The sequence below is a fragment of the Elaeis guineensis genome, chromosome 3, assembly GCF_000442705.2.
Source record: "Elaeis guineensis isolate ETL-2024a chromosome 3, EG11, whole genome shotgun sequence".
NCBI classification, from domain to species: Eukaryota; Viridiplantae; Streptophyta; class Magnoliopsida; order Arecales; family Arecaceae; genus Elaeis; species Elaeis guineensis.
The window spans coordinates 50,348,896-50,359,928 of NC_025995.2; positions in this window are offsets into that span (position 1 = coordinate 50,348,896).

The window sequence follows — 11,033 nt, forward strand, 5'->3', positions numbered from 1 at the left end:
TAAGAGAATGTCATCTACGTACAAGATAAGGAATACCACAACTGGACCATTTGCCCATTTATAGATGCAGGGCTCTTCTCCATTCTTAATGAAGCCATACGTTTTGATCACTTATCAAAACGCATGTTCCAACTCCGAGAAGCTTGCTTTAGTCCATAAATGGATCTCTGAAGCTTGCACACCTTGGACTCATCTGTGGATGTAAACCCTTCAGATTGTATCATATACACCTCTTCAGTCAGCTCTCCATTCAGGAAAGCTGTCTTTACATCCATCTGCCAGATCTCATAATCCAGATGGGCAGCTATTGCAAGCATTATCCGAATAGATTTGAGCATTGCCACAGGAGAAAATGTCTCGTCATAGTCAATACCATAACGTTGACGATACCCCTTGGCAACCAGACGGGCTTTATAGGTCTCCACCTTTCCGTCTGCGCCCCTCTTCCTTTTGAAGACCCATTTACACCCAATGGGTTTAACCCCTTTAGGTGGGTCAACCAATGTCCATACATCGTTGACCTTCATGGACTCCATTTCGGATTTCATGGCTTCAAGCCATTTCTCAGAATCAGGTCTCTGCATAGCATCCATATAGGTGATCGGATCCTCATTATTCTCATCAAGTTTGATGGGATCACCGTCCCGGACCAAGAAATCGTAGTATCTGTCCGGCTGACGCGGTACTCTACCGGATCGCCTTAATGGTACAGGTATATTGGGCTCCGAATCTGATCTAATCATATCCGACTCAGGTTCAGCTATTGGTGTCGGTCCTTCTACCTGTTGAACTTCATCAAGTTCAACCTTAGAGGCAACGGTTCCTTCACCAAGGAACTCCTTTTCTAAAAAGATTGCCTTAAGGCTGACGAACACCTTTTGTTCATCAGCATGGTAGAAAAAATATCCTTTTGTCTCTTTGGGGTACCCTATGAATGAGCATTTGTCAGATCTAGGTCCAAGTTTGTCTGTGACTAATCGTTTGACATAGGCCGGGCACCCCCAGACCCTAAGTTGTGAAAGTGCTGGCTTACGTCCCGTCCATATCTCATATGGAGTCTTAATTACAGACTTACTTGGAACCCTATTTAATAGATAACAAGCCGATTCGAGTGCATATCCCCAGAAGGATATCGGCAAGCTAGCAACACCCATCATGGATCGGACCATGTCTAACAGAGTCCGATTCCTCCTTTCAGACACACCATTATACTGTGGTGTTCCTGGAGGAGTCCATTGGGAGAGAATCCCATTCTCTCCTAGATATGTGAGAAACTCACTAGAAAAGTATTCTCCTCCTCGATCAGATCGAAGAGTTTTAATACTCTTTCCAGTTTATTTTTCTACTTTACTTCGGAATCGTTTGAACATTTCAAATGAATCCGACTTATGTTTCATCAGATAGACATATCCATATAGGTATAGGTCATCCGTGAAAGCTATGAAGTAGAAATATCCACCTCTAGCACTGGTGCTCATGGGCCCACATACATCAGTATGTACTAGGCCCAAGAGCTCAGTAGCTCTCTCACCTTTTCCAGTAAAAGGTGACTTGGTCATTTTACCAAGAAGACAGAACTCACAGGTTGGAAGTGATTCACAATCACTGACTTTGAGGATTCCCTCTTGAGTCAACCTGTTTATTCTGTTCTTATTTATATGACCTAGCCTCCTATGCCATAAGTAGATATTTGACACACTATCTAATCTAGGGTGCTTGCCAGTAGAATAGACTCTTATTAGGCTTGATCTTTTTGGTCTGGCTCTGCACTGATGTCCTAGCCTGAACTTGCACCTTCTTGACTTTCTTCTTCTTGTTCTTCTTTCCTTTCTCAAAGGGTCGAGAACCAGAAGATGAACCTCCCACTGAGTTCACTGAGTTCACCGACTCCTTGAGGAATTGGTGATCCTTCTCAAAGTTCTGAAGCAACCCCATTAACCCATGGTAGTTTACTTCAGGCTTTGTCATTCTATAATGAGTGAGGAATGGGAGACAAGACTTGGGCAGCGAGTTCAGTATTGCATCTTTCCCAAGCTACTCATGCAAGAGAAAGTCGAGCTTGCTCAATCATTCCATCAGCTCGATCATGTACAATACATGATCAGTGACAGAGGCACCATCCCGCATTTTGGCGTTGAAGATGGCACAACTAGTCTTGTGCCTCTCCACGTCATCGGGTGTGCCAAAGGCATCCTCCAACACTTGAAGCTTGTCCTTTGGCTGAGCCGTCTTGAATCTGCGACTGAACTCGTCGCTCATGATAGCCAGCATGATACAGCGCACCGTGGTCTGATCACTGAGCCACTTCTGGTAAGTGTCTCTGATTGTTCCACGTGCATTGACAGCTGGCTCCTCAGGTGCAGGATCTATTATCACATATAGGATCCGTTCATGCTCCAGGACTATCTTCAACTTTTGATACCAGCTACCGAAGTTGGGTCCCACCAACTTATCATTGTCCAACAATGATCGGAGCGATAGGGAAGTGGCCATATTTGCACAAAGGAGAACCATAACCTAATTAGTAATTGATTCATTAAACCTAAAGATTTGGACTTTAATCAAAAGGTTTCTCCCACTATTTTATTCGAATTGGTAGCCTCTACCTTCAATTCGAGGAATTAACCTAATTCCTTAGCGGGTACTAGAATCCACTTAGACTGCACACAAGCCCAACTTTGGTTGGCCAACCCATGTACATCTAAGGGTAGGTTCATAACCAATTGTTTCTCTAAATAATTTCTAGTAATTTTAATTTTGCCCCAGAAACCTAATCAGTAGGCTTTGGCCTCCACTGTAAGGATCCGGTTAGGTCCAACCATTAACATGATCATACTTGGTGTATCCAACCAACGAATGATTAAGCCCAACTTTGGTTGGCTCACCTAACCACCATTAGAGAGACACTTCCAAGTCATCATATGATGAGTGATAATTCCATTAGTCAACAAGCACCAGGCCTTTGGGTCTGCAATGATTATTGAGTTCATGGACTCATTATCAAACACCTTAATGGGAGGCTATGACTCAGTTATCTCCATAACTTTATCATTTTAAGGACCTAATAATTTTAGAGGATTTAAATAATATAGAGGATGAGGTCAGATGAACCAGCTTATCATGATCCTCCCACTGACTTCACCAAGTCAGCTTAAGGGAGACCATTAAAAGGGCTGGTCTAGGAGCACCTAAATCAGTCACACTGATTTACCTAGCTGACATGGGTCAGCTCGAATAGTCAAGTGATCCGATCAAAACATAATTTCACCAAGAGGCCAGGGAAGTTCGATCAGTGGGAGGGTCTGCCAAAGCTTGCCTTAGACACCATCATGAATGGCCAGGTAACCGGGCTCCCAATTAAAAACCACCGGTCTGGTTTACCTTAGACACCAACTGGTTTAGTTAGTTTCGATTAGATCAACCTAACAGTTCGTGCTAGACCGCTTAGCCAAGAATCAAGTCCATTTGGTTCTCGTTAAAGACATGGACTTGACCAACTACAACTATTGTAATTGATCTAGAGAATCCTTGACCTAATCTAAGACAACGATTGATTAGATTTAGTCAATTCTCTAATTAAGTCCATCTTTAATCCAACCATAGGTCTAACCCAATTAATGGACCTAGTTCCCACTAACCCATTAACCCAATGTGTTATGATTTGTGTCTTAGGTTCTTCAATTCACAATCCTAGAACCTAATCAAACAACTTCTTAATTCTTAATTAAGTTTTGGGCTGAGGGTTGGGTTTGGCTTTTCAAAAAATCATTTTCATATTTGTAAAACAATTTTACAATATGATTCTATTAACCATATTGCATGTTTGATTCCGAATCAAGATGCAAGTGAAATAAACATGAAACTACTTTAGATCTAATCTAAACAGGTTCATGTAATTGAAACAATTTCAACTTTAAACAATTTCTTTGTACAAAAATTATTAACAAAGAGATTTTATTTCAGATTTAAACATCTTTTAAATCTAATAAATCATAAATTTAATCTAGATCATATCTAACAAATTTATGATTAAAGATAGATCTACACAAACTAGGACAACCTTTGCACTGTAAGGGGTAAACCTTACAGCAGGACAACCTTGCAGTTTGTGATTGATCTAAAATTTTAATTTCAGATTTAATAATCAGATTATAAATTAGATCTAATCTACAAAATAATCTAAGTATGTATAAATAATCATGTAATAAAGAACCTAGGCTCTGATACCAATTGAAGGAACCTGATCTAGGGTTTCAGGGTTAGATCTTGAAAAAGAGGGTTAGATCTTGAAACTTTTTCAAGATCATACAGCGGAAGACTAAAATAAATCAAAATTTATTTTCTAAGATCAGAAAATCCCTAGATCTAAGATTTTATTACATGATTATTACATGGCATTAAATCAAAAATTAAAATATATTTAAATATAGTATGAACTACATGTTGATCATATCAACATGTTTCTATACTAGCTACATCTAATGTATGTATTAAACAATAGATCAGATCTATTACCTTGCAAGTTAGACGTTCTAACCTTGCTAATCTGGGCTTGAGGATGATGTTGCAAGCCGCACATGCGTCCGGCCTCTAGGAGTCGTCCACATGAGCCCACGAATCTCGATCAGAAGTCCTGCTTCAGGAAATCAGCACAGTATGCTAGTACTGCGCTGATCCTTCTTTGATGGTTGATCAGGTGCCTCCTTCTTCTTGATTTGGACTCTTCCAAAGATGGAAAGTAGAAGGACGAGTTTCAGATCTGAGACACTCTCAGGAAACTCAAGATGGAAGGAGGAAAGATATGAAAATAAAAACCCTAGAAGAAGACCCTCTTCTTCTTCACGTTTTTCTCTCTAAACGCCCAAACTTGCGTCTTTTATATCTCCACGACCCAAAGGTATTTCTCTCTGATTTTTGGATGGCAGAAAGGTATCTCAAATATCTATCTCTCCTTCAAATTTTATGAAGAAACTCGTCTTATATAGAGAGATATGATAGAGTCCTTGTCTAGGTCAAACACCTAGTCAAGGCTTATCCAAACATGGCAAGTAAAGGGACGCCCAACTCTTGAGCACCTCCTTCATATTTTCGTGGATGGATCAACAGAAAAGGGTGCACAATGTAAACCCTAAAAGCCACGAAAATTCCAAAAAAAAATTGGATAAATTCGGTGCAAAATTGAAAGAGTTTTGGATTTCTAAAACTCTATCTCATAGAATTCGAAATCCAAACTTATTCCTTTTAGATTTGATCCAAATCACCTTCCATGTAAGAAAGAAGAGAGGAGACCTTTTGTGAACGTGGGAGAGATCTGGGAGAGGGCTTTTGTCGCACAAAATAAGTGGAGATTGGCGTTGAATAAGAGAGAGGGCGTGGAGAAGGTTTATGTGGTGCAAGGTGGAATCCTAGTCCTACTAGGATTCTGTCTCATAACTTGTTTTAATTTGGTTTCTCAAACCAAATCAAATCAAAATTAGATCAACCCAATTAAAATAAGTCTTAACCTAATTAAGAACCTAATTTAATCAGATTAAATTAGATTTAAATCTGATTTAATTTTCTAATCATATTAGAAATTAGATTGACCCAAGTCCTAGTTGAACTAGGACTAGTCTTTCCTTGCACTTGGCTTATCCAATAAACCAATTGGACTTGATCCAATCAAGCCAAATCAAATCTAATTAAATCATATTTAATTAGACTTAATCTCAGCCCATTGGCTTAATCAAATTAAGCTAATTAGCAATCGAATTGCTAATCGATCCTCCTGCAACACTTGCACTGGGTTAAATATCAATCGTATTGATCATCTAACCCTAGAATGATTCTTAATCGTTGATCAACCATCCGATCGGATCATGAACTCTAATGTGTGTGACCTCATAGGTCCGAACCTAAGTCGATAGCATAGGAACAAATTTCTATACCAATCGAAGTGACCATCTAGCAATGGTACCCGACGACCGGATAGGTCGAATGTGTAGAACAACATCCTTAGAACCCATGCGGATATAGTTTTCATATAATTCATCCCCTTGACCAAAATGATCATAGGACACCCCAGAGCTCAACTGTCAACTCTGATCAGGTTGTCCACATTGTATTTCAAAATATCAAATCCATCTGATGGATTACCCTGGCCAAGATTTTGCTAAATTGAAATACAGCGACTCATTCTTCTCCAACTCTTGGAGTGGTCAATCCCATCTCGATCATACTCTGACTTTGCAAGTACTTGACTGTGCCCAGAAGCCTTCCGTCCCTGAATTAAAAATTCAGTTAGTCCAGTACCAAAGCACAGTGAGTTGCTTGCAAGTCACTGAGGCGATCTCAAGTCTAAGGGACACTTATACCTATATCCCATCAGAGACATTCTCGACAGCAGAATACTCTGGAGTTGGTCACGTTCAATGACGATGTACCCTTACATCTCACCTGTATGCCATACCAGTGTCTCCACACTCCTTGGTTAAGAGGACAACCAACCCATATGGCCTACAGCGACCTATGCTTGATAGAAGCTGTCGTCCTTATTAACAGCCTATCATTTGGTCGTGAACAGTTTTAAGGACTAATCGATAAATCCTCTCTTTATCGAACCTAAATAGTCCTAAGGACTTCATCATAACAATGGAGTTCATTAGAAGATGAAAGCTTATGATGAAAATGCCAAATATATTTTATTTATTAACAAATCAATTACAATACTTGGTTGCTCAACCGTTAACAGCTTGACGATTGGCTTTTTGGGACACATTTCCCAACAGTCCTATGATCATTTTGGTCAAGGGGATGAATTTTATGAAAACTATATCCGCATGGGTTCTAAGGATGTTGTTCTACACATTCGACCTATCCGATCGTCAGGTACCATTGCTAGATGGTCACTTTGATTGGTATAGAAATTTGTTCCTATGCTACCGACTTAGATTCGAACCTATGAGGTCACACACATTAGAGTTCATAATTCGATCAGATGGTTGATCAACGATTAAGAATCGTTCTAGGGTTAAATGATCAATACGATTGACATTTAACCCAGTGCAAGTGTTGCAGGAGGATCGATTAGCAATTTGATTGTTAATTGACTTAATTTGATTAAGCTAATGGACTGAGATTAATTCTAATTAAATATGATTTAATTAGATTTAGTTTGGGCTTGATTGGATCAAGTCCAATTGGTTTATTGGATAAGCCAAGTGCAAGGAAAGACTAGTCCTAGTTCAACTAGGACTTGGGTCAATCTAATTTCTAATTTGATTAAAAAATTAAATCAGATTTAAATCTAATTTAATCTGATTAAATTAGGTTCTTAATTAGGTTAAGACCTATTTTAATTGGGTTGATCTAATTTTGATTTGATTTGGTTTGGAAAACCAAATTAAAACAAGTCATAAAACAGAATCCTAGTAAGACTAGGATTCCACCTTGCGCCACATAATCCTTCTCCACGCCCTCTCTCTTATTCAACGCCACTCTCCACTTATTTTGTGCGACAAAAGCCCTCTCCCAGATTTCTTCCACGTTAACAAAAGGTCTCTTCTCTTCTTTCTTACATGGAAGGTGGTTTGGATCAAATCTAAAAGGAATAAGTTTGGATTTTGAATTCTATGAGATAGAGTTTTAGAAATCCAAAACTCTTTCAATTTTGCAGCGAATTTATCCAAATTTTTTTTGAAATTTTTGTGGCCTTTAGGGTTTACATTGTGAAGCCTTTTTTGGTGATCCATTCACAAAAATATGGAGGAGATGCTCAAGAGTTGGGCGTCCCTTAACTTGCCATGTTTGGATAAGCCTTGACTAGCTGTTTGACCTAGACAAGGACTCTATCATATCTCTCTATATAAGATGGTTTTCTTCATGAAATTTTAAGGAGAGTCAAAGATTTGAGAGACCTTTGTACCATCCAAAAATTAGAGAAAACTACCTTTGGGTAGTGGAGATATAAAAGATGCAAGTTAGGGCACTTAGAGAGAAAAACGTGAAGAGGAAGAGGGTCTTCTTCTAGGGTTTTTGTTTTCATATCTTTCTCCCTCCATCTTGAGTTTCCTGAGAGTGTCTCAGATCTAAAACTCCTCCTTCTACTTTTCATCTTTGGAAGAGTCCAAATCAAGAAGAAGGAGGCACCTGATCAACCATCAAAGAAGGATCAGCGCAGTACTAGCATACTGTGCTGATTTCCTGAAGCAGGACTTCTGATCGAGATTCGTGGGCTCGTGTGGACGACTCCTAGAGGCTGGATGCGTGTGCGGCTTGCAACATCATCCTTAGGCCTGGATCAGCGAGGTTAGAGCGTCTAACTTGCAAGGTAATAGATCTGATCTATTGTTTAATACATACATTAGATGTGGTATAAAAACATGTTGATATGATCAACATGTAGTTCATGCTATATTTATATATTTTAATTTCTAATTTAATACCATATAATAATCATGTAATAGGATCTTAGATCTAGGGATTCTCTAATTTTAGAAAATAAATTTTGATTTATTTTAGTCTTCCGCTGTATGATCTTGAAAAAGTTTCAAGATCTAACCCTGAAACCCTAGATCTGGTTCCTACAATTGGTATCAGAGCCTAGGTTCTTTATTACATGATTATTTATACATGCTTAGATTATTTTTTAGATTAGATCGAATTTATAATCTGATTATTAAATCTGAAATTAAAATTTTAGATCAATCACAAACTGCAAGGTTGTCCTGATGTAAGGTTTACCCCTTACAGTGCAAAGGTTGTCCTAGTTTGTGTAGATCTATCTTTAATCATAAATTTGTTAGATATGATCTAGATTAAATTTATGATTTATTAGATTTAAAAGATGTTTAAATCTGAAATAAAATCTCTTTGTTAATAATTTTTATGCAAAGAAATTATTTAAAGTTGAAATTGTTTCAATTACATGAACCTGTTTAGATTAGATCTAAAGTAGTTTCATGTTTATTTCACTTGCATCTTGATTATGAATCAAACATGCAATATGATTGGTAGAATCATATTGTAAAATTGTTTTACAAATATGAAAATTATTTTTTGAAAAGCCAAACCCAACCCTCAGCCCAAAACTTAATTAAGAATTAAGAAGTTGTTTGATTAGGTTCTAGGATTGTGAATTGAAGAACCTAAGACACAAATCATAACACATTGGGTTAATGGGTTAGTGGAAATTAGGTCCATTAATTGGGTTAGACCTATGGTTAGATTAAAGATGGACTTAATTAGAGAATTGACTAAATCTAATCAATTGTTGTCTTAGATTAGGTCAAGGATTCTCTAGATCAATTACAATAGTTGTAGTTGGTCAAGTCCATGTCTTTAACGAGAACCAAATGGACTTGATTTTTGGCTAAGCGGTCTAGCACGAACTGTTAGGTTGATCTAATCGAAACTAATTAAACCAGTTGGTGTCTAAGGTAAACCAGACCGGTGGTTTTTAATTGGGAGCCTGCTTACCTGGCCATTTCTGATGGTGTCTAAGGCAAGCTTTGGCAGACCCTCCCACTGATCGAACTTACCTGACCTCTTGGTGAAATTATATTTTGATCGGATCACTTGACTATTCGAGCTGACCCATGTCAGCTAGGTAAATCAGTGTGACTGATTTAGGTGCTCCTAGACCAGCCCTTTTAATGGTCTCCCTTAAGCTGACTTGGTGAAGCCAGTGGGAGGATCATGATAAGCTGGTTCATCTGACTTCATCCTCTATATTATTTAAATCCTCTAAAATTATTAGGTCCTTAAAATGATAAAGTTATGGAGATAACTGAGTCATAGCCTCCCATTAAGGTGTTTGATAATGAGTCCATGAACTCAATAATCATTGCAGACCCAAAGGCCTGGTGCTTGTTGACTAATGGAATTATCACTCATCATATGACAACTTGGAAGTATCTCTCTAATGGTGGTTAGGTGAGCCAACCAAAGTTGGGCTTAATCATTCGTTGGTTAGATACACCAAGTATGATCATGTTAATGGTTGGACCTAACTAGATCCTTACAGTGGAGGCCAAAGCCTACTGATTAGGTTTCTGGGGCAAAATTAAAATTACTAGAAATTATTTAGAGAAACAATTGGTTATGAACCTACCCTTAGATGTACATGGGTTGGCCAACCAAAGTTGGGCTTGTGTGCAGTCTAAGTGGATTCTAGTACCCGCTAAGGAATTAGGGTAACTCCTCGAATTGAAGGTAGAGGCTACCAATTCGAATAAAATAGTGGGAGAAACCTTTTGATTAAAGTCCAAATCTTTAGGTTTAATGAATCAATTACTAATTAGGTTATGGTTTTTTTTTGTGCAGATATGGCCACTTCCCTATCGCTCCGATCATTGTTGGACAATGATAAGTTGGTGGGACCCAATTTCGGTAGCTGGTACCGAAAGTTGAAGATAGTCCTGGAGCATGAACGGATCCTATATGTGATAATGGATCCTGCACCTGAGGAGCCAGCTGTCAATGCACGTGGAACAGTCAGAGACACTTACCAGAAGTGGCTCAGTGACCGGACCACGGTGCGCTGTATCATGCTGGCTGCTATGAGCGACGAGTTCAGTCACAGATTCGAGACGGCTCAACCAAAGGACATGCTTCAAGTGTTGGAGGATGCCTTTGGCACACCCGATGACGTGGAGAGGCACAAGACTAGTTGTGCCATCTTCAACGCCAAAATGCGGGATGGTGCCTCTGTCACTGATCATGTATTGTACATGATCGAGCTGATGGAACGATTGAGCAAGCTCGGCTTTCCCTTGCATGAGCAGCTTGGGAAAGATGCAATACTGAACTCGCTGCCCAAGTCTTATCTCCCATTCCTCACTCATTATAGAATGACAAAGCCTGAAGTAAACTACCCTGAATTATTGGGGTTACTTCAGAACTTTGAGAAAGATCACCAACTCCATAAGGAGTCGGTGAACTTAGTGGGAGATTCATCTTCTGGTTCTCGACCCTTTAAGAAAGGGAAGAAGAACAAGAAGAAGAAAGTGAAGAAGGTGCAAGTTCAGGCTGGGACATCTGTGCAGTCTCAGACC